The sequence below is a fragment of the Gallus gallus genome, chromosome 4 (genome assembly GCF_016699485.2).
Source record: "Gallus gallus isolate bGalGal1 chromosome 4, bGalGal1.mat.broiler.GRCg7b, whole genome shotgun sequence".
NCBI classification, from domain to species: domain Eukaryota; kingdom Metazoa; phylum Chordata; class Aves; order Galliformes; family Phasianidae; genus Gallus; species Gallus gallus.
In genome coordinates, this window is record NC_052535.1 from 75,066,161 (window position 1) to 75,090,677 (window position 24,517).

At 34.9% G+C, this 24,517-nt stretch overlaps 1 long non-coding RNA gene across 2 annotated transcripts in view; it reads right to left on the minus strand.

Annotated features, from left to right (window-relative positions):
* The window catches only part of LOC101750862, a 61,869-nt gene extending 43,298 nt beyond the window's left edge, over nucleotides 1-18,571 (minus strand). For both annotated transcript variants that reach the window (XR_006939230.1, XR_006939231.1), the window contains exon 1: nucleotides 18,457-18,571. This is a non-coding gene — a long non-coding RNA (uncharacterized LOC101750862). The remainder of the gene's footprint in view (nucleotides 1-18,456) is intronic.
* Between the last annotated feature and the right edge of the window lie 5,946 nt (nucleotides 18,572-24,517).

The following is a 24,517-nucleotide window of genomic DNA, read 5'->3' on the forward strand; positions in this document are numbered from 1 at the left end:
CAATTTATAAAACTCCCTGAGGCGCTCCAGTTGAATATTCAGATAAATTCAGGGAGCACCATAATAAAGTTTCAAATATGCTTTTTAAAGCAGCATAGCGCTTTTTCCTAAGTCTTGAGTTTGTTGACAGTGCCAAAAATGCTTCCTGTACTGCTCCTTTTAGGCTCCAGAAAAAAAAAAAAAAAAGAAAAAGAAAAAGCAAAAGAAAAAGAAAAGAAGAAAGAAAAAAGCAGATAAAAATGTTTTATTATGCCTTTGTCTGTGAAGACAGAAATGCTTGTACTGGTTGATGCTCCCAGGAGGATTAATCAACATATTGTACAATGAGAGACAATAAAAGTATCTAAAAGATGTTTTCAAGGTGACTAATATTAGTAATCAGATGTGTGTTTAACTGGAATCCTTGAGAAGAATAGGTATGTTTATTATTATTTATTGACATTGTTATGCAAAATGTTGTCTCATCTATTAATATTTTCTTTTTGTTCATACATTTTTACAATTTAGATATTTGCAGAAAAATGGAAAACAGTTTTAATACTAATAAATGTAATAATTAGTAATAAATGCTAATACATTTAATACTAATAAATAATACTAATAAAAACTGAGATTTAAAAGATTTTTTTTTTTTGCTTCTTTTATAGTTGTCTGCTTGATATTAGCGTATATTCATTTTGAAACCTCTAGTACAAAAGTTTACAGTATTAATAGTCTGAAGCAATTGTTAGGTTTTCATGTTTTTATGGTGATAGAAGCTGCGCATGTTTTCTCCTTCCCACCTCGGTTTTCTAGGAAACCATTAGCTTAACAGGCAGTTTCCCCAAAAGAATGACTCAGGGTCTTCATGTTGAAAAACTCTTCCAGAAATAAATTTGATCTTGAACATAAAAGTCTTGGAGCTGAAATTCTATTATTAAAATGGCAAATTACATGAAAGATTTCTTGAGGTACCAGTACACTGGAAAGAAAAGTAAAACATCTAAATCTTCAGTGAAATGAGGAACTCCTCTATTATGAGGTCACTCCTCATAAGTACTGCCTCCCATTTATTTCCATGGAAACTATAACATAAAAAGAACACCACAACACTACTTGATAGAGCAAATTCTCAGGGAAAAAAAAAAAAAAAAAAAAAAGGACAAAAACCCCACTATTTATCAACATAGTAACAACCTTAGCTGTGTATATTTAACAGTGTTGAACAAGAACATGCATGCCACATTTGTGAAAAGCTGCACCAGTGGAGGTGACCCACTGCTGATATACACCATCCCCCGCATCACTGTGCTCATGTCTACCAGTTTGGTTGCTGGTGCTTCACTCAACATAAAATGGGCCTTTGTTCTAAGGATGGAGATAAATGTTCCAGGTACAACCTGTAAACAAGAGCAAGTGACTAGTGTTTTGAAATGGATGCCTTCTTTGTTGGTGATGTTCTAAGGATGGAGATAAATGTTCCAGGTACAACCTGTAAACAAGAGCAAGTGACTAGTGCTTTGAAATGGATGCCTTCTTTGTTGGTGATGTTTTGTTTGGCTGATTTGTTTATGTTAAAAAGAAATGAATGAACTCTGGAAAATATTTTGTGGTTTTTAATGGTAATACTTCAAACATAAAATCTACATTGGACACAATATACAAAGAAAAATCTATTTCAGTATATTGTATTTATTGACCTGACAATTCATTGAAATAGCTATATTATTTATATAATGTCCATTGTTCACTTTTCCTTTGTTCTTGGAACTCAGAATAAAGCTCTGGTATTTTCTTTATTTCTCTTGATTCTTTCCAGATATTTCAGAGTATGCTTTTTCCATTTTACGTAGCTTTTGTGTATGAAGGCTGATTTATCTGCAACAAACATATCAAGGGAGAAGTCTCCTCAAACACTTGGGAAAGAAAGTGCACATTTCACAAATGAGCTGTTAATTTCTTTCCCATTTCAGCACCCATATACTCAGGGACACTGGAGCAGATGTGATGAGAATGATGGATGTTCCAAATTCGTTGCCATTTTACTCCTGCAACTTTAAAAGGTCATGGAGTGAAGAAAATGAAAAACCTCTGTTTTGGCAGAGACAACGTAACATTGGCATGGCAATCATAACAAATAGACTTGTGTTCTTATCTAACATAAAATCCTAAAACCTTCTAAAACAAGTGTTTTAAAAATCATTTTTATAAACTGCTGTCTTTCAAACTCTTTGAACCGGATTTATTAGTATTATTTTCATTTATCCTATGTACAAAATTTGATCTCAATGTATTCATAAATTTCTAATCTTTTATATACATGGATACTTAGAGAATGCAAAATACAAGTATCACAAGCAATCCCACAAGGTCAACTATTTTTGTTCTGTAATAGTTCTGTGACTATGATCCATATTCATACTGACAGAACTCCTAGAGACCCTCCACCTCTGAGTGAGGCAGTCAGCAGTAAGTGGCTGCATCTTTGTTCCTTCTATTTTCACATGGCGGAACTTCTCTTCCCTTGGTCATTACAGCTGCCTTTTTTTTTTTTTTTTTTTTTTTTTTAAAGAATCTTTATGTTAACCTTCATTGAATAAGAATGACCAGGACTAGTTTAGTTTACAGAGCATTAAATAACGATTCACTTACGTCTGGCAAATGGTTTTAGTTCTTTCTTATAATTACTGGAAAGCTTTTTACAAATATAACACATGATTTTATTTTCTACGTCTATAAAAGCAAATATCTCACCATCATTATGCAATCAACTAATACCCCTTGGTCTTTTAATAAAAAGCAAAATGTGCTCTTCCTGATGAGCTTGACCAATTCACTTCATAGGAAAAATGTGTTATTAAAAAAAAAAAGTGTTCTAGTGGAGGAGGTTATTTGAGAACCTGGTATGGACATGTCATTATACGAAAAGAATACATGATAATAAACTGAAACTAGCTGTTCTTGTCAGAAAAGTTACTGTGTGATGCACCAGTGCTAATAGCATTGTCCTTGTTGTGCAGAAAGTGGTAGAGAGGAAAGATCCTTCAGCAACAAGTGCCATCCAAAATAAACATTCCTAAAGCATGAGGAAATTGAAAGGATTTCCTTGATAGTCTGTGATAGATTATAATCAAAAGAGAGTCAAGAGCTCTTCCCATTTTTTGGGACTAACATTTCATGACTTCAAGGCTAAAACCAACACACAAAACACTAAAGATCCAGCTCCAACCAGCCCTGCACTCCTCCACAGATTGAACCTAAAGCAGTTTTGTAAATTGTCTTAAATGAGATGTTTAATGAAGAAACAATCACCTGACATGTCTAAAGAAGTCTGAAGGGTGCTTAAGGTAAAGATCTGGGAGACTAAGCTTTCCTGAGAGGAGCATGATCTATTTATGAGGGATACCAAAAATATGTATCCTGGTGGCAAAAAAAAGTATACAAAGCAATATAGCCTGGAGCCCCAGAGGAAGAAATCCATCTACTCTGCTCACACCTATAATCTGACCACTTCAGTTCAATGTCACATAAGCAGAAGCTGGATGGTTACAAGGGAAACCATCTGTAAAACCACAGACTCTAGAGCTGCAGAGCATTACACCAACACAGCTCCCTGCAAGGATCTTTCCCTCCCTTTTGTTTGCCCAGATCATTAAAGGAGAAGAATGTAAAATGACATTGTATAAATTAGACTTAAACCTAAATGTTTTTCTGTCAGCTTGTATATTTGCATTCAACATTCACAACTATTACAATAAATATAAGGCTAACTACTGAAACAAGTAATGTAATATTATTATTCTTACAGCTTTCACTGAAAATCAGCTCTGGGTCATTTTCAAAGACAGAATATTTGGCTACATCAAAATTTCTTTTGACCCAATGCAGTTGTACACATGCTACATGTAGATCATGCCTCATGGCCCAGCAATGTACTTCATCAGTTCCTTTTCTATAGTCTTCCAAGTCTACCATCCTGAGCTATAAAGTATTCAGTACAGTTTCCATGGCACCTCATTTCACCAACTCCCTAATTGGTCCTTATGATTCAGTGGAAAATATGAAGCTATTACAAGTACTCACCTTCCCTTAACCTGTGAGCATCCAAGGAGTCTGTTAGAAACAGTTATTTTGTTTAAATGCTTACAGATAAAACAATGTCTTCTTGTTTTACTTCTCAGCTAATATCCCTATTTACATAGGTAAATCAGAACTGAAAATGACAAATTCTATTTTTCCAAGTAAATAATTATGTTGAAAAAACAGAATCACACTCACAAAAGATAAACATGAAAATGAAATATAACCCAGAGACCATATTTCATCTTCATTGCAGTTTTCTTTGAAGAAAAACTGCTGCAAAAGCTAAGTCAGCAAAACTCTTGAGGAATCCTCAACCTCTCTTAAGCACAGGGCTGCTGTTGAGACTTTCCTGGCCAAAGAGATGATTGAATAGATATAGGTTGAAATAAAAGCTTTTAATAAGTAAATGCATGGCTACATATACCGTCCTGTTATTTTCTGAATTAATTCCTGAATTGCATGGTTTGCTTCAAATCTGTATGATTTTTGAGACTGTTACTATGTCTTGTAAATCTTATGCTCAAGGAAATTTGCACTGTATAAATTTGGAAATCATATAAACTCAGACTTGAAACTTAAACTTCAAGTAAACTTGAAGTTAGTGTGTGAACTAACACACATTCTAAAATGTAAGGTTTGGTTTTTGATTACAGAACTTCAGCTTAATCAGCTAAAGGTCACTGTAAACATAGTCAACTGCTTCTGATTTAGCTTCTTCCCCAGACAACTGTTAATTATTTTAGGTTTTCTGCCATAAGAGCAGAGGTTTTATAGGAAGCTGTGTCTGTCTCTCTGTACCTCATCTTGTGCTTTGTTTTCCTGAATGAGAGGGAATAAGATACATATCAGAGGAAAGATTTCCCTTAGTAGCTCATTGCACCTGCACAAAATTAGGTATGCTTAGACTGAAAATAAATAAATAAATAAATAAATAAATAGAATGTGAAACTTTGCAAACGATAAATTTTTTGCCTATTTACAGCATTTATTTTTTTCATCTAAAACTCTGAATCTATACAGATTATCTGGAATAGACTTTGAACCTGAAAGAGACAAATTTTTGCCGAAGTCAGGAAACTCTTTGAACTCAGACATGATTTATGTATGGTAACATGGATCAGAAGTTTGTCAGAAGGGGGACATTATTATATGAGACAAATTATGAAAAAATGAGATTGTTTCCTGCTCAAGTATACATATACATATATAGACCATAATCCTTTCTAGGGAAAGAATTATAAGAGCCATGAATGCAACAGGGTATTTTGGATACAATCTTAAGTCTTGTCCTCTTGATTCTGAAGCGAGGATTTTGTGAAAAATAAATAATAAAATAATTAAATTAAGAACAGTCTTTAATCATCATTTAAGTAGGGTATAAGTACAGTGCAACTTCAAAATTAAGTATTGATTAACAAACTAAACTTTAAAGATAAGAAGTCAAGGAAAAATGTCAAATTCAAGTTATAATAAGGCAAATAAAACTTTTTAGGAAAATTAATGCTATTAATTTCCAAATCTGATTAATAACAGAAAAAGGCTCAGCACTGGTACAGGAGAGAAAGACTACACCCATGGTGGATTTGGATTTGTTAGGGCTTATTTAACAGCTTGAGAGAATCACAATTAAGCCTTGTTTGGTTATGTCACACACTTCTTTACTGGCTCTTCCCAGCACTGGGTTTGTTTTCACTCCATTCCCCACAGAATCAAAGAATCATAGAATTGCTCAGGTTGGAATACACCTTAAAGACCATCAAGTAAAACCACAACCTACCCATACTACTCTAACTTTAACAACCCTCCACTAAATCATGTCCCGGAGCACCACATCCATATGGTTTTCAAACACATTCTTGGACGGTGACTCAGACACCTCCCTGAGGAGCCTATTCCAGTGCTTCACAACCCTTTCTGTAAAGGAGTTTTTCCTGATAGCCAACGCAAACCTTCCCAGCAGAACTTGAGGCTCACCTAGGAGTTTGCTGCTGACCCATTGTTTGCAGGTATCTGCATCACCAGATATGGTCCCCGGACTTCCTCTAGCATTTCTGTCCATGCATCTCTCTGATGTCCAGGAAACCCTCCAACCATTCCAACAGCAAGTCTTCACCTTCTGCTTTCCAGACCTGGACATGAGCCAGCAATGTGCCCTCACAGCACAGAAAGGGCTGCATCAAAATAAGCATGTCCAGCAGGGCAAGGGTGGTCATCCTGCCCCTCTACTCTGTGCTGGTGAGGCCTCACCTTGAGCACTACAGCCAGATGTGGAGTCCTCAGTACAAGAGAGACAAAGACCTGTTGGGACACTTCCAGAGAAGGGCCACAAAAATGATCCATGGATAGGAACACCTTCCTTACAAGGACAGGCTGAGAGAACTGGGGCTCCAAGGTGACCTGATAGCAGCTTTTCAATATAAAGGGAGCTACAGGAAAGAAGGGAACAGATACTTTAGCAAAGACTGTTGTGATAGAACAAGGGGAAATGGCTTCAAGTTAAGAGGGTATATTTAGGTTGGATATAAGGAATAAGTCTGTTACAGTGAGGGTGGTGAGACACTGGAACAGGTTGCCTTGAGATGCAATGGATACACTACATCTCTGAAGACTTTCTAGGCTTGGCTATACCAGGCCCTGGAATACCTGATCTAGCTGTGGATGTCCCTATCTATTACAGGGCAATTGGACTAGAAGACCTTTAAAAGTCCCTTCCAACACTAAAAATTCTATGATTCTACTATTCTGAGTTTCTATTACTTTTTGCACAATAGCTGCATGGTAAAAAAAAAAAAAAAAAAAAAAAAGGTACAAGAGCTTTCTTCTAGGCAATCTTTTCCTCCTAGAGGTGTGAACTCACAGTTTCTACTCTTTGGGCACATTTTTCCCATTGGACTGCTGAAAGTGGCCTGCATCAAGACTGAAATCCTTATTGGCACTGAAACCTGGATAACAATGGAGGGAAAAAAAAGAAAGAGAGAAAAAGAAAAATGCACAAAGAAGGCTTGGTGTGCATCTTAAAGACAGAGGTGTTGAAGGGAGGTCTCAGTGCTGATACTGCATGGTACTATGGTACTATGAAGTGATATCTTAATGAAAAATATAGATAATTAAGCAAAAATTGAAGCGCTCTCAGCACTAAATGAGCACTTCTGCTATTTTACCATAAAATCTATGCTTTTTTTTTTTTTTCCAGAGTTACTCATTAAAAGAATTTCAGACATTTTGTTTCATGTCAATTACACATTTTTTGACATATTGCCTAATCTGTAATGGAAATTAATTTGGAAATGATACACTTGGCTAGAAAAGGGTTTCAATACTTTTCATTCTAGCAGTATGTTGTGTGTTATACAGAGTAATCTTTTGACACATTATCTACAAATCTGTGCCGTCTTTAATCCCTTCTCCAATGTCTTCTGCCATCTGCCTGAAAATGCAAATTTGAAACTGCGTTTGGGATAGACAAAGGAACAAAAACATTGAAATCAAAATATCAAGACAAAAATATCAGTATCAAAATTGATCACAAAATTGATTTCATTTCAGGAAATACGAGTAACAAATGTAAGAAAAAATAAGCTCAAATACAAGGAAAAAAAAAAAGGAAAAAAAAAAAGGAAAAAAAAAAAGGAAAAAAAGCCACCTTGAAAAATATACCAACATCAGAATGACTTAACCAGGTGCCAAGTAGGTATACAAAGTTGTATTCAGGATACTATCACAAGAAAATAAATATTGGGTGGGACTTACAAGTAAAAATTGAGTTTCTGCTTGTATTTTAAGGACTTCAGTACTTAATTCTTAAGCTCTGAAATTCTTTAGAAAAATGCTACTAGTTCAGATTGAAACCTTTTAGGAAGTCATCACAATAACTAAATAAAGTTGACAGTCTGCATCTTAAACCCTTCTGGAACTGCAAAATAGCTGGTATGTTTGTAAAACAAGAACATATTGGCAATGGCTTTTTCTAAATCAAACATATCTTTGCAATTTCTGTGCCATAGCACATCACATCTGATTATATCATATTACAGTATGTGTTGATGTAACCATGGCAATCATTAAATTCATTCTTGGAATTTATAGGACACATGGATTCTCCAGACTGTTAAAACATTTGTTCTAAGAATGCAACATTTTCTTCTTCAAAAATATTTTTAAAGAAAATTCAAGGTTTATATAGAATGTTCAGATGCTAAGTAAGTTGTTCTTATATAGTCCAGCCTAATGTATTTATTTCATGCTTGCATTTCTCACTTGCTATTAATCAATCTGAATTAAGTACATTCTACCGTGCCAGTATACTACACATGATTCCTGGCATTGATCGATTCACTATACACTTGAGTACTGTTTTAAAACTTGATCTGGAAGATATAAATGGTAATTCCCCTAGGGAGCCAAGAGTCAAGATCTCTCAAAAGTACAACATTTAGTGATAAATTAGATTGTTTAATTTTAAACATGAGTACAGGTTAGTTGTAATCCCAATAAATCATCCACCAATATCTACACTGGGTAGAATTTTAATTCACCCTTGCAAGGAAAAGCCCTAACCTGTAATTTGCTTTTATTGAACGGATAATGGAAAGATCAAATGATAAGGTTGAAGAGAGAATACTCAGATGTTAAGAAAAGAAGATCTGTCCATAGCAATATTATTATTATTGTAAAAGACATAAGAACATACTAGGCATACAAGGAAAGAATTAAAGTACTTGTTAAGCAATGCTAAGAACCCTACAGGGTGGCAGACAGGTTAAACACAAGACCTTTGGAAATGGAAATATAAGGTTATTTTCAGAAACACACTTTAGCTTGCAAGGACAAGCACAAAAACAGCCATGAGGGTTATGAATCTTTTCTTGGTTGTTTTTATGATCACACTAAATACCTCAAACCCACATGTAAAACTGCATAAGATGATAATAATTATTATAAACATGTATATGATCCATATAGCTTTGTTAAGAACACTTATGATCTACATTTTTCTTTTCTTTTTTTTTTTTCTGAAGATGGGCTACTAAAATATTTGATTTATTTCAAATTCTCCTAAATATTCAAAAATTCTCAGTACTTTTTTCTGCAATCCTATTGGGACTGATTTCAAAACAAAACAAATCTAGAAACAATAAGTCTGTCATATAGTAATAGCTAACAATGTATCATCCTTCAAAGAAGCAGTCTAAAACCTGTAAGAGTGGCATCCTTACTCTCAGTGTACACATGGCCCTAACAATATCAGTCATGCAAGGGGTTAAAATGTAGTTTGCAGGTAGAAAATAAATAAATAAACCAACCACTGCTATTCTAGAGTTAGTGCATCTTACAAGGCTAAGAAAAGGAGTGGTCTGTATCAATCACATGATGACATTATAAATCTTTGTACCTTGCAAGGAAATGACATGAAAAATTAGACTGAACAAGCCAGAGATGCACTATTTGTAAGCCTCAAAGGAAAGGTTAATGCAAGTTAAATATTGACATGTCAGCAATAAGGATTATAGCAATTATAAATTTGCACTAATGCCAGCTGCTGTTTAATTATTATGTGACACTGACAGGTCAGCCTGGTAGATTGACAGCTGAAGGCATTTGCCTTGTAGGAATTATTCAAGATATTTGGAACAAGCTCTGATCTCAGCTACACCAGTTCAGTTCTACATACAAATCTCTTGGAGTCAGGGGAGTTAATTCATATTCCCAGTGGCAAGAGGAGAATCTGTTACTACATCGTGTGTTACTTTCATTTTCCCTAGTGTCAGGAAAGTGAATAATTATATACCAGATAAACATACAAAACACTCCTCCTCTCATCTTCCCCTTAAGTCACTCACTTAAGTGAGAACTACACTAGAACATATTTAAATATTGTTAGTTTCTGCCTGAGAGAGAGAGAGAGAGAAAGAAAGAAAGAAAGAAATGTGAACGCTACACTAAAAGAGACACAGTTTTCATTAATATCAGTAATAATCATTGATGTTGAAGTTTTGAGAAGTTCTCAGAAAGCAAAATATGTAGAGAATGGAGAATTTCATTGCTTTGTAGGGGAAAAAAAAAGCAAGTAGCAATTAAAACAAAAGAGTTTTTCTGGAGTACACTGAATGCAGTAGACTGAACTTCATATACTGATTCTGATTAAATTATTCATCTAGGAAAATTAAATCAGGTACTGCCATTTTGCTGCCCTTGCACTGTTCTCTAAGCAATCATGACATCCAAAAGCACACTGAAATTATAGCAGTTAATGCCTGCAAATGACCAACCCAAAGCCTGTGAGTCAATTAAGTTCTAATTAAAATTTAACGTAATGAACGAACAGGGTTTAACTTGTGGAAAGGTCTTATCTTAATCCCTCTACACAGAGATATGTCTCTAAAATGCTATAAAATAGAATTTCAGGAGAGTCATACCTTTTAACCCTTAAGTCTACATGGTATCATTTCTATTCTCAATATCAAAGTAAAACAAGACCAGCACCAAAGCCCACTGGAGTCCCGGGCAAAACTGCAGTTGTCTGTAACAAGCTTCTGTGTATAACCAGTCATCGTTTTTGAAGAGCTATTCATCTGTTTACCTGTAGTAAAACACATTTAATTCTGAATACAGTAAATAGGCTGACATTTGCCATGCAGCCTCCACTTTAATTCCTTACTTCAGCTGTTTCACCTTACTGGAGGAGCTATCAGACAAGCACGGTTAAGTGGAACAGTGTTATAGCTTTCAACTACCATTAAAACTTGTTGCTTTCAATTCCTCAAAGTTTTATTGGTAACTAAATGTCTTGGGGCTTGGCTTTTGTGTGCATTTTGTTGATGCTGTTGTTTTTGTTGCTGTTGTTGTTTTGTAGTTTTGCTTCTGTGGTTTTGTTTTTTTTTTCCTTTTTTTAAATTGTAAAATTAAACTTTTATGAAGATATTGCTGGAGACTTTTATATACTTCTACTACTGTACAGTTCCCTTCTCTCAATGCCCAGTCTTATGAATTCACTAGTGGTGCTGAATTAAAGTTTTAACCTTTGATATGATTCACTACAACTCTTCTCATATTTTAATCTTCAAACTTAATTCAAATGAAAAAATAAACAAATTCTGGTAAGACAAAACAGAAGATCAGTGGAACATGACTAAACTAAAAAATATCTGACCTTAAGCAAGATTTATTGACATCCTTCTTTTCTCTCTTCATTGAAAACAGTATGTTTCACTGTTTTGTTTGTTTGTTTATTTTGCCTTATTTTATTTAAAGGTAAAATTATTCTCCAAGAAATTTCAAAAGCAAGATTATTTCATGTTAACATTTTACAGTTACAAAATGAAAACAAGCTAGAGGCAACCACTGCAGAACAAGGACATATGAAATTTAGATTTGGGTCAAACTTCTGATATGAGGCATCATGAACATATTACATAGGTAATAATTATTGCAGGAAAGAGACCACATGAAATTCATAAAACAAGTTTGTGTCTCCTTGTTGCAGACCAAAGCATAGTGAGTGAAGGCAGTTAGAGGATTCATTTCAAAAATGCTTCCATGACCCAAACTAGAACAATGACGTAGACACATCCTGTAGTCTCATTTTGCTGTATTCTTCACAACAAATTAAGAGCTAGATCAGGACAAACACTGGCAAAGAGTGTAGTGACACAATACACCACAGTAACAATACATACACAATAATAATATCAGTAATAAATAATCAATAATTATATAATAATATTGTATCAATAATAATATACACACACAGTAAGTCAGACCTTCAGAGGTCTGAACTATTCAGTCACAGAGGTGACTGAACTACTTTCAATTAATCAGACCTTTCTTGCTCTTCAGAGAGGAAATACTGGAGGTGTTCTTACACTTCAGTATTTTATCTGAAAAGGTTTCCCATGATCAAAATACAAGTAGACATTTGTATTATCACAGAAGTTTCAATGTTAATAATAAGCTTACTATTTGCAGAAACGCTGATGGAATGAACTCAGTCTTTTCCAATCAGAAAAAAAACTTGGATTAATCAGATAGACATGCCAGCTCTTTTTCTCCAACATCCAAACTAACAACAGGATCGTTTGATTTAAAACAAATGTATTTGTAAGTGTACTTCCAGTTAAATGGGATGGGCTGTATTTTAATCACAATGTTTTCTTAATTTGAATGCACAAATCAATTTGTGCAGAAAAGTAATCCCATTTTTCAAGTTTGAGGGAGGAGCTGTAAATGAATTATGACACATATTTCAAGGAAGACAACCTTTAAAAGATTGACCAATCTCAATTATGTTGTTAATTTCTGAACATGTTCACATGAAAAAAGTCATAACAAGATTCAAGGGGTTTGGCAACTGAGAGAGCGCTTCTGCACCTGGCATTGCACATGCTTTGCATTACAAGCAGGCAGAAAGTAGAACTCTGCACTTTTCTGGAGTATTTCACTCATGGATAACAGTAGCAATAATTACCATGAGAAACCTCCCTACAGAAAATACATTAAAAAAAAATGAAAATATCAAGCCTTCACTGATTTCTGTTTTGCATGATATATCCAAAACTGGTTACATCAATTTTCATATTTATTTTAAATGTAAACATGATCAATCTCAATTGGTCATCAGCACAACTTCAGTAGTTCTTCCAGTCCTCATCTAGTTCATCAAGGGTTAAATCTTTTTCATTTTCACTCTGGTTTAAAGATTAAGCAGACCTCTGTTATTCTGTAATTATAGGATTAATACCACTTTCCAAACCCACTTAAATGAAATGACATGAAGGCAAAACCCGATTTTTTGTTGTCTTTATGATAATAATGCCAAGCATATTTTTTGTTGCTTGTTTTGTAGAACATGCAATTTTGACTTTTTAAACCTGCTAAAAATGATGAAACATTCATACATTTCTAAGCTGGAATTGGGTGCAAAATGACAATGCACATTTCTTGAGGGTTTTTTCCTGTAGGAAGAACACTACATGGAAAGCTGGAAACTGCTAATCAAGATCATACCTATCATGTCTCTTATCCTGCATACAGTGAAGTAGTGTCCAACTCCAGTTAGCAAGTGTCACATTTTCCTACTGCCAGTTCTCCTGAACATATTACAGAATCACAGAATGGCCTGGGTTGGAAGGGACCTCAAGGATCATGAATCTCTAACCCCTCTGCCACAGGCAGGGCCACCAACTTCCCCATTTAATACTAGATCAGGCTTCCCTCCTTCCCCTTCAGACATTACAACCCTGTGGATTTTCTGAGGATGAGTCTCCAAGAGGAGACATTCAGGGCTATTTCACAAGCTGATGCAAAGCCCCTGAGTTACCTGCAATAGGCTATTCTTATTATCCTCTCTCATGTGGATTAATTTGTACTTTCTGGTTCTGTTCCAGTTTATGTTACCAAGTTACTATTCACATAAACCTCTAATAAGTTCTTGTAGCTTTCTCTGGATTTGATCACTAAGAAATTACATTCAGATCTTCAGAAAGAATTCTATCCCTAATATCCATTCTTAAAAAATACAAACATATTAACACTAGACTTTTAATTGTGCCTTGAAACATTGTACTATCAATGTGATGTGGAAGAAATGACCTTTCACCATCTAGTTTATCTCCGCTTTTTTGAAGACTTCTGAGTAAAGGTTTGTTCCTACTCACAATTACAGATTTACTAAAATGCTCAAAAGACTTTTACTGATACATCATATAACATACATACTAAATTTGTTATCCTGCAAGAGACCTCCTATGGTGAAAAACTGTATTAAAAAAAAAACTTCTTAAATTGCTTTGACTGCCATTAGAAGGGGGAAAAACTCTTAGCCCCAGAGAGGCTTTCAGCTTTACTGAAAGAAAAAAAATGAATGTAATACTCAAAATCCTTTGAAGTATAGAAAGAAGTTAGAAAAATCATTGAACTTCTCAGCAATATCTTTAACTTCTTCCAATGTTCCCTCTATTATATTTAAATATACAAAAGCAATAAAAAAAATCAACAACAACAAAAAAAAACAACCAACCTTTCTTGGTTCTGAACAATTGGGTCTGAAATTTACTGTGTAGTTAGAGTAATTGTATGAACATGGCATTGAAACGATGAACAGAAGAGTTTTATTATCATTTAGAACTTTGAATGCAGAAGAGTTAAGTAACACCAAAGATAAGAGCTTAGCCTGACAGGTAGCCAGTATCAGAAATAGGCAGAGCAAACCATGAGCTGAAACTGTTTTTTTCCAAGCTTTGCATGTCCATTTATGAATCAAAATCTTCATCACATTTACTGTGTGTTTGCAAATTACAGGATTCATAATATTTCTGTTGGAAAATGGGGTAAAAAGGGCAGAGAACCAAGTGAATAAATTTTCTCCTTCACTGCACAGCATAGAAACTTTCCTCCTGAGAATAGGGAGAGAACTGACTCTTCATGCCCTTCTGTTTTCTTCCCAGACTCAACTGTACCCTGCGGAAAAAGAGTCCCAGATTCTTACTGTGAAGGTATTTATGAAAACTTCTCTTTCATCATTCTCCTCTTAGAATTCCTCTTAGAAAGCAAGAAGAGATGGTATTATCGCCCCCCAGTTTATAAGTGAACGTGTTTTCTTTGTTCTCCTGTTCATCCCTGTCCACATTTTGTCACAGGTCACTCAGTGCATTTGTGAAAGGGGATTTATTCTGGTGATACCCAGGTGCATTTATTATGTTTTTGTTATTTATTCTCTATCCATATTCAGCAAAATGGAATACAGTCCACATGCCAAGAGATCCTACATAATACAATAACTGTGATCACTCTTATAATCTTCAATTAGTCAAAAAATGAATTCATCAAATAGCTTATATTTCTCATAAATTATGATAGTTGGCATGACTTGTCCTTTTTTTATGGCTTTAACAGCTAAAGTTTTTCATCCTTAAGGATAAATGTTCTAGGACTATAATTTTTGCGCTCCTCGTACTTTTCATTTCTGAATACTGGCACAACGTAAGCTGTCCTGGCGTCTCGTGGATTTTCTCTGTTATCTCTCAGGTTTATTACAAATCAACATTATCAAGCCAGATATATTATCAACCAACTCTTATGGGTCTTATGGATGCAAACTCTCCCAGCTCAATGACTTCAAATGTTTATCCCTACCAGATGTTTTTTTAAACATAACTATCAATGCAGACAACTGACATCTTAATTCTTTCCAAATGTAGGGGTATTCTTAAAAACTTTGCTTTTTTTAAAATTTCTTGAAACATCTTAATCTTCTCCTTTTAGTGAAAGGCCTCTTTTTCCTAAGACTTCTGTTGTTCTAATGAACTTCATAAGAATTTTGATTTTTATAAATCTTAGCACAGACTATTTAGTTTCCCTCTCGATCATCTACACTTAAAAACACCTCGTTTTTAATTTTTTTATACATTATGTTTATATTTTGTCTTTAATTTCACCATTATACAAATATTAGATATGAAGCCGTCTCCTTTCTTCTTTCCAGAATTATATTTTGTCATCCAATAAACTCTGAAACATTCTGAATTTTATTCACATTGTCTTTTGTCCTCATATTAGGCTGTCATATTGCTTCCTAACATACTGTTTTCTGGTCTTTAAAAAGGAATAACACAGTATTTAAATAAATTTGTAAGGAAAATACTTGACATAATGTATAAAGGATGGCCACAGAGATATGAAGAAGTATCATCTATCAGTCTTAACAACTGTAATTCTCTAAGTGAAATCTCCTATACAGTATTTGAATAAACCTTTTTTCTGCTACGGATATCCAAAATTTTTTTTGCTCAAGGCTAACAACTAAATAAATACTGGAACTGGTCCATCTCTAGCATTCTGGAGCTGCTATTTCACAGTAGACTGTAAATTTCTGAGTGTTACAACACAGGGTGAGAAGAAGCACATTCTATGTGGCACAATTACATCAAAATAAATATGGAGCGGCTGTAGTACTTATATGCTCTCCAAGCTGTTAAAAACTTAATGTTCTATGGAACAGAGCCTGTATTTTCCTTTTTTTAAATATATATTCTTAATCTATTTTTCTGATCCTAAAAAAATATATATAGAAATGGTGTAATTCATAAGGAGATGTGCATGCATATTCTTAATGGTCTGCAAAAGCACTTCTGCAAGATGCCAAACTGTAAATTACAATCACATTCTTGCAGATATTTATGAGGATATTTACCTTTACACTAAATAAATAAGTGCACTAAAGATAATGGGACCCATTACTAAATCTATTCAGTGTTTTCATATTGAGACTGCTGTGGTTTAACCCAGCAGGTAGCTAAGCATTATGCTTATCCCCCCATGTCCCAGTAGGATGGGAGAAAAAAAAAATCAGAAAAACAAAACCAACATGAAGTAGAATTCATGGGTTGGGGATAAAAGCTATTTACTGAGACAGAAAATGAAGAGAAAAAAAAAGATTGTGTATACCTGTACATACACACAAAACAAACAACCGATCACCACCCACAAACCAATGCCCAGCCAGTCCCAAAGCAGCAGCTGCCCATCCAGCCAATTCTCCACCACTTTTTTCTTTTCAAATGATGTTGTAAGGTATCAAATATCCCTTTGGCCACTCCTGGTCCTTTCCCCTTCCAAATCCCAGGGCCCCCTCAGCTCCCTTTACTGGTAGCACAGATCAGAAGCTGAGAAGACTGTAAATGGAAGGGCATATGAAGCAAAGCTTCCACGTGGAGAAAATGGCACCCATTGACATTCATTGATTCTTGCTGAATGTTTATGGAGACCAAACAGTAGATGTCAGCACAGTCAGGCAGTGCAGAGTCCAATTCAGCAGTGGTGACAGCAATGTGAAAGACAAACCACATTCTGGATGGCCATGTCCAGCTGTCACACCCTTACATGAAGAGCATCTTGATCAGCTCTTCCACAGGAAATGGTGGTTTACAATGAGAAAACTGTATGGAGCTGAATACTGGCTTCAATGCATCAGAAAAATGCAAGATCTGCTCCAGGTGGGTGCCACAAACACTCACACAGGAACAGCAAGAACATTGTGTACAAGTTTGTCAGGCCCTACTGAATCAGTAAGAGGCTCAACATGACCATTTCCTGAATTACATCAGTACCAATTACAAGATGCGGTGTCACTACTACAAGTCAGAGTCAAAAAGGATAGTTCTTGGAGTGGCAACATGAATTCCCCATGGAAGAAAAAGGTCAAGATATGGGTAAAATGATGTACACTGTCTTGTAGGATAGGAAAGGGGTGATCATTCTGGATTTCCTGAAACCCTGACAAACAATCAACTCAGTGCTACATTTTGATGCTGACTAAGCTGAAAGCTTAAACTTCCACAGTCAGGCAAGAGAAGATGACAACCTTTCTCTTGCAATGCAGTAACACCAGGCCCCATGCTGGTGCACAGCATTCAGGCTCTTGTTCATTGCTAGAGGAAATGCATAACTAATGGTGGTCGTACTTATGTTGGTGTGTAACTGAGAATTTGCTCTATCAAATAGCATTATTGTGCTTTTTGTAGCTGTTATAATTTCCATGGAAATAAATAGGAGGCGTTATTTTCAGAATGATTTAGATATTCAACATGAAAATTGAGTAAGTGGACTTAATCCAGTTTATCAGCTCTTTCTGTAGCTCTTTAGACTGCTGTCTTCAATTTCTCTTACTAAGGCAATTGTAAATTAGAAATGACTGGCAGCTCTGTTTGTTAAACAAAGTGGAGTCATCTATTCCATTAGGAAGGAAAGAAACTTCTCATGATTGTTCCAGGAAAGCAAAAATTCCCGCAAACTGGAAAAATGTATTTAAAAACCCACATGATGTGTGTTATGCACAAAAATATTTACAAAGTATATCAGGCATTCAGTTTTAATACATATGTATAATTTTCTGGTAGAGTCTGTTTTAAGGTGACTTAAGATACATTTTATTACAGTGATCTAAACAGGTTTGGTGATAAAGAGATCTCAAGGGCAAAATAATCATGTCGCTTTTAACATGTAGAGTACATCATATTTTCAAAACATTTCTAGTCATTTATTCACATTCATGCCAAAATTGTATTTCCTTAACTGTGGAAAGTCACATTTAAAATTAATTTGGGTCATTTAAAAACAAGCACGAAGAGTGCAAAATAGTCCCAAGACTAATTCAAATAGGTATGTATTCTGCACTTCTAATCCCAAGTACTAGTTAAAAATAATAAGAGTATTAATTACTGCTCGTATCACCAGGAAGCTAAAGAATATTCATTTTTATATTCTTCTTAATGTAAATACAAAGTTTGAGATTATCCCCAACCTTTCAACACATAATACGTACAAAATAGGAAGCTGGAAAAAAAAAAAAAATCACCACGGAAAAATATAAGTGTAAATACAAGACTACCCACATCTTACCTAGGCTGATGTTGCCCTGAGGGAGAAGACAAGAGACTTGAACTTCACCTACCACTGAGATCTGGAGCTGAAGGTGTGTTTCTTACATGGAGCCTTTCTTGGTCTAAGCAATACTGATTTTAAAATAAAAATAACACCTAACTCCCTCAGAGTACATACCCTATTACAAAAGCTTGGCAACAAAAATGAGTGCACATAGCCTATGAACAGATGTAAGCACACATTTATAAACAAGTACTGAAATATCAATTTATCTGGCAAATGGAATTTTCACGGTAATATATCTTTATGAAAAGTTGTATATTTTAAATATGAGTCTGGAGGATAACTCGTTTTTTTTCATTTCAGATGTATTACAGTACACAAAATGTAATTCTTGACATATAATCTTAATTTGGAAGTGTTAGTGAGGATCTTTAAAGAGAATAACTAGTACTATGTTTACCAAGTATGAAAGTAAAAGGTTTTAAATATAAATATGAGTATTTTTACAACAATTAATTTTCTTTACGAAAGACTTTTTGACTAGGTAGAGTGTACATGAAAACTTCTGTATCCTACTATGAAAACATTTTTCTTTTTATGGGAATGCAGTGATTCTTCTATTTTCCCAGTGGGATTTGAATTAGTTTAGCAAAATGTAGTTTACCCGTAACAGCTGCAGCTTGCACCTGTGCCATATTTCAGAAAATCATTAAGAATTGTATATTATTTCTTCATTGCTATGTTTTGGGGAAAACAAACGGGCAGAAAGTGGTTAGTGACACCTAATGAATAAGAAAATAATGTAATACTGGTTTGAAAAGATATTTATTTTTTGAGGAACGAAACTACACCTCTGAACGAATAAAGTTAAAGGAATAAAAATGCTGTATTTTCACACTTCCTTCTGAATTGAAACAACATCTTAGCGGGATGTTGAATGTTTGATGTTTCTAATTTCTTTCAAAGTGAATTTTTAAACACAATTTTGCTTGCTTTTTTTGTTGATGGTGGTGTAAGTTTTTATTATTTTTGTTTTATTTTTTGATTTTAGAATTAGTGACACAGGCTTTCACTTCAATCATGATTTTAGATGAAGAGATGTCTGATATGTGGTGATTCAGTCAGTGGATGCTGTGAACTCCTGCAGAGGTGATGCTATGGACATCAACACTCAGTGAGTGGGACAGGGGAGTATGCAAGAGAGATTCAAAGCTTAATCTTGACAGATACTGATTTTCTAAACCTGTATTCAAGACATGGTGAGATCCAAACATTCGTTGTATAAAAGAATTGTATTGCACATTGTAATATCTATGAGGGTTGCATTCACCCTGGGTTGAAGGGTGAAGCTCCCGCAGCACAAACAACACAAGCTTAGAAAGTGCAGAGAAAGAGAAACAAATACACTTCACCTCCCTGTCCTGCAAACTAATTCATGCTTATTTCCTCTCAAACTTTTTAAATTAGTGACACCATTTGATAACACAAACTATGCATATTCTCCTTGAATGCGCAGCCTCCGTCTTGGTGACAAAAACATTAGCTAGTAACCATACAATTCTAACAGGATTCTTGTAAATGCTTTTGCAGCATTTTAGCATTTGTTATGGATGGAAGAAAAAAATCAAATATATTTACTTCCACATATTTTTTAAAGAACTCAATAGCAAGATGCCCAGAAAATAAGTATAACAACTCCATCCCAGTATTTTTAAAATAAATAAATAATAGAATGTCTTCCCATTAAATGCAGATACACTAACAATCTTGTTTTAGTTACTCAAATAGCTACAAAGAAATCAATTAAGATAAAACATAAAAAGAATGAATGTTATTAAAGACTGTCACAAGGCCTGACAAGTTAATGAAGGTCAGATTATGAGGGTATTATTGTTTTAGCAGAGTATTATATTCCACTCAGATTCTCCTCTTGACTTCATAGACAAAACTTGCTCAGAAATCTGTGCCAACTATTACATTACGTTAATGGGACCCTGACACGTGAAACAAGCCAATGCAGTCCTGTTGACCTACCACGTGGGAAAGGGGTACTATAGCTACAGAATCGGAAAGGACAGTAGACAGTTGGTTTTCTGTTTTCTTTTCTTTTCATACGAACAAACAAAGCAAAATGACAAAATTATCACTAATACAATGAATACCAATTAAATATATTTGTACTACAGCAATGCAGGTTTTGTGTGTGTGTGTGCTGAAGTGATAGTCTTTCTTTATTCCCTAAAATATTTTATCTTTTAAAAACAGAATTCTTGCTAGAAGACCCAACAGCTGAGAAAGGCTGCTATAGGCACATACTTTTACTAGTACTTTCTGAAGGAACGGACAACAGATACCCTTGTCTCTTACCTTTACATACAGGCATGATGCTTTTTGAACAGAACACCTAGAGGTGCTAATTTGATTATGTTTAGCACAAACCAGCTACCATTACTTGAGCTTTTGCTCAAAACTACAGCTGTGACATCACTTACTTGCTTCATACATTCATCCTGTGATTAACACATTCCCCTCAAACACAGAAATTTTCATTGAAATGTCTTAAATCTGAAGGAGTTAACAAACCTAATCTAGGTACCAGGAACTATAAGCACGAATGTTCTAGTCTAAGATACACAAAACAAACAAAGCACTTACCTCAGAAGCAGGTACCCTAGCACATGGTACCAAACATGAGAAGAGAGCATGACATGATCCTGTGGTGGAGATGCACTGAGCATGCACAGAGAATGCAGGTGAGTTACATTGACAATTAACTGAAGTAATTGTTATAGACCCTCTCAGCTCTCCTTCTCCAGCTGTAGTATGTTAAGATTTCTCTTTGGTTACGTCTCATCTCTTACTGAGATATTTGATCCTTTCTTGAGCTTGCATTCAGCTGAGGAGCTTCATTCTGATCACATTTTCATTTGACTATCTGGGGGAGGAACGATTACAAAGAAATCAGCCCCTCAGAAACAAGGGATGAGGGGTCTAATTTTACATATCCTACTGGGGCTCTACTAAGATTTATTGGTCCAGGATGGCACCCTAGCACTGCTACTATGTCACTGGCACAGAAGAAAGAATTTAATCTAACTTTCTTTGTTATATTTTGTCTTGTTTTGCTTTTGTTTGTCACCCATGTCTGTTTGTGGCTATTGTTAGAGGGATAGTCTCCTTTCTCCTGTGCTACGCTTTCCTGATATATAATTGCTCTGCAGCATAATTAATTAATAATTTAATTTATACCCTTCTGTTTCAATTTACTCTTCGTGGCTTATCCAAGTCATTAACCTTTATTTCCTTTCCTTGGCAGATATCTTGCTTTGCCCCTCTCTCAAGTGCTGTACCTATTTGAATGTCTGTTCCCTTTCCCCCTCATGCCTGGTTACTCTCCCTGTCTCCTTTTTCTTCAGATACAAGTGGGGCTTTGTTGCCTTGTCATAGTTGAGATCAAGGGACTTGAGCCAATTTCTTCAGTCCTTAATCAGTGACTTATAGGACAGTCACTTGATTAAAGAGTGTGAACTTAAGATCTATAATATCTGACAGTACACAAGAAGCTTCCCTTTATCTAGAAAGAAGATTATTCTTCCAGTTAATAAGACACTTTTTTCATCCCAAAATAAAATATTTGAAAATATTTTATGTATTAAAAAATTCATTTTTTCCTACCTTTCTCCATGTCTTGATTTTAAAGCTTAATAATACAAAGGAAATGCCTATTTTTTTTTCCAAAATAATTCAAAACTTTACAAATTATGTGTATGTTGATCATTTTTCCTTTACAGTTATATTGTACTATACATGATATATATTGTACTATATATGATACCATACTGTACGATACAATACAGGAAGGGAGTGGTTCCTCTCTGGAAAATATTCTTTTTATGAATAGATGTATATTAATATGGATTAGAGAGAGAAAGAGAGTTAGAACTGGAGAAAAACTTTGGTAAATGAATATCATCTAACCTAGGTAAAGGCAATTATTAATGGGAAAAAATGACTACGCTATGCTGAGCAAAGATTTATGAATGGAATTGTATGTATGGCAAAACTAATTTCACCTGCTTTTGTAGGAGAGCTTGGACTTTCAAGCTGCGTCTGGGCAAAGAGCCATTTTGAAAGGCTTTTAAATCATGTCAGCAGAATGCAAATCAAGAAAAATGGTAAACAGTGGTATGCTAGGAAAAGCAAATGTTCAGGCTTTGTGCAGTATTCCATTTTATCACAACACTGTAACATTTTTCACTTCCCCAAAGTATTTCAGAATGATAGCCCATTGCATGTGAACTTTTCCTATGCAGTGTAGGTTGATCAGCTTTGCCTTGGCAGCAGCATTTGTTTAATCAGCCTGCACTGACATTTTGTGAAAGACACTCAAGCCACAGTGTCCAGGGAGTGTGGCCTCTCTGGATTTTATCCTTGTTTGATCATTGCTCAGATGTGACCCCCGCCCCACTACTCCTTAAGCTATGCTCTGTGTTTTTTTACTGATGGTATTTAAGCTGACATAGCAGCTGAAATGACAAGCAAACAAAGCCGCAAAAGCCCCTCTGCTTGCAGCCAGCCTCATCCTTGACAGTTTGACCTCGTCCTGCTAATTTTAACTGTCATGCCAATTGGATTTGAGAGCCAAAGCACAGATGAAATCAGTAATACAGAAATATTGTTCACTTTTTATGTCCATGCTTCAGTTTACAAGGAGAAAACACAGAAAGAAATCATGCTACCCAGTAGAGTTTGAGGATGTGCAGGTCATTTTGGCAATAGACGTATTCACATTTGTTAAGTTTCAGTCTGTGAAATCAGCTTATGAGACTGAAAAGACTAAAATCAAGGTCTTCTGTATTAGAAAATGATAGCTGTAGTGCTATCAGCAACAGCAGCTTCTACAAGCCTCTCTGATGGCTGAAACAATACACTTCAATTTGCCTCTGATAAACAGTGTAGAAGCTAATTCTACACTTAGTTTTTTCATAAAGTTTCTTCTATGAATTTTGAAAGTTAATATGAATATCATCTGTTTCTACCCATTCAAACAGTTTCCCAGCAGTGCCTCTCAAAGACAATTTTCTCTGCAAGTATTGTTATATCCATTTAAATATATGTGTGTTATATACATTTACATACTTAAAATTCAATAAGTTCTTTATTTCCATGTAGTTTAATATTTGCTGAATATTGCAATCTGTTTTGTAATAAGTTTGTCACTTCTGAAAAAGCGATATCAATAAAAAGCTGGGTTTCAGATAGGCAGATGCAGATTGGAATACAAGTACAATTTCTTCCTTGTTAAGCTTACTGTTCTCAGGGAATTCACTAACTCTGTGCCATCTAATATGAAAGTGTCATTTGAGATCCTGTTACCAGAAGAAACAGGAAAATCTCTATGGCAGTAAGTGAAATTAGACAGGAAGAAAAGAGGAGAAAAATTAATGTGAAAAAGAAAGTAATCACATTTCTCTACATTCTGCTCTGTTTCAGCTGCCAATTTGTTCTAATTAATCTGCTGAGAGAAGTTGTATTTATTTGTGAAAAAATCTATCCTATATTATTGGAACTTCCATAGGCAAGTTTCTGGTTTTGCAGGAACTGGACAATCTCCTATACTTGTTATAATATTTAGAAAATTTCACTGGGAATTAGAAAAGGTGGATTTTTTTGACAGTTTATTTTAGAATAACAACTGACCTAATGTAATTGTCTTCCTCTGAGCTGTGCTCCTATTGAATTTGTGTTTACAAATGGACTTTTGCTCTTCAGTGTAATATATAAAATAAACAAAAACAAAGGCCTTCCCAGTTCCTTCACTTCCTTCCCCATCTATCTACAGTGCTGTCATCTCAATTGGTGACCAACATTTTCATGTATTTTTGAAGATGCAAGTACTGTACTATACAGAGTAGAGACTGTAGGCTCAATGGATATAAAATACATTCAGCATTTATCTACATTATGGTAATAATATTCAATTCAGACATGAGCTTTTAGTAGAGGGGTTAACATTGTGTTATTTGTTTGTACTATTTCCTGACTCCCTGCTGGGGTCTCTTGAATTTCTTGACTA